Here is an 876-nt window from a genome sequence, read left to right as displayed (position 1 = left end):
TATATATATATATATATATATATATGACGAGTACACTGTAGCTGTCTTCAGACACACCAGAAGAGGGCATCAGATCCCATTACAGATGGTTGTAAGCCACCATGCGGTTGCTGGGAATTGATCTCCAGACCACTGGAAGAGCAGTAGTGCTCTTAACCACCCCAGCCAATAGAGGCATTTTCTCAATTGAGGCTTCCTTCTCTCTGGTGAACTCTAGCTTGTATCAAGTTGACAGAAAACTAGCCAGCATACCTAGTGAGCCAAAGATTCTAAATTTTGCTTTGAGAGTTCCTGTGCAGACTGGCTACACAGTTCTTCAGTGAAATGATGTTAACTGTTGCTGATATTTTGTGTTTTACATCTCTTTTTGTGTAGGCATCCTTGATTCGCTGAAGAATGACACCCTGGACTTAAATAGTATGTAAACACAAGGAGTGTTTTATTCTGCAGAAGACAAGAATGCTGGAATCTCCCATTACCAAACTAGAGAGACTCCCCAAATGAGCTTGCAGGCCTTATGTAAAGCACATTAGGGAATTCCGTGATAAGTCAACCTCTATGTTAATCTGTTGGGTCCATCTCTGTGGACATTCCATTACCAGGCTGGAAACTTGCTGGGGAGGTCTGGAAACTGTTGCTGAGGAAGTCTGGAAACTGCTGCTGACCCATTGTCCTTGCCTCAGGCCAGGTGGTGGGGCAGCTTCTGAGGCCTGGGATTGCCTGGAATTGCCCAGTGCTTGGAAACAGATTTAGGCCTAGTCTCCTTAACTGCCAATTTAAAGCCTGTCATGGAATCAGCCTAGCCTTCTCACTAGGAGGCATAAATTAAGACACTTCATTGAGATGGTGTCCTCTGAACCTGAACTGTTTAATAAC

The 876-nt window shown here is 44.1% G+C and overlaps 1 long non-coding RNA gene across 1 annotated transcript in view; it reads left to right on the top strand.

Annotated features, from left to right (window-relative positions):
• The window catches only part of LOC110293181, a 20,671-nt gene extending 20,083 nt beyond the window's left edge, over positions 1–588 (top strand). Inside the window, exon 3 of the long non-coding RNA XR_002377787.2 lies at positions 376–588. This is a non-coding gene — a long non-coding RNA (uncharacterized LOC110293181). The remainder of the gene's footprint in view (positions 1–375) is intronic.
• The last annotated feature ends 288 nt before the right edge of the window (positions 589–876 follow it).

The sequence above is a fragment of the Mus caroli genome, chromosome 4 (genome assembly GCF_900094665.2).
Source record: "Mus caroli chromosome 4, CAROLI_EIJ_v1.1, whole genome shotgun sequence".
In the NCBI taxonomy this organism is placed as follows: Eukaryota; Metazoa; Chordata; class Mammalia; order Rodentia; family Muridae; genus Mus; species Mus caroli.
Note: the sequence above shows the minus strand (reverse complement) of the source record. Positions and strands in the feature narration are given on the sequence as shown.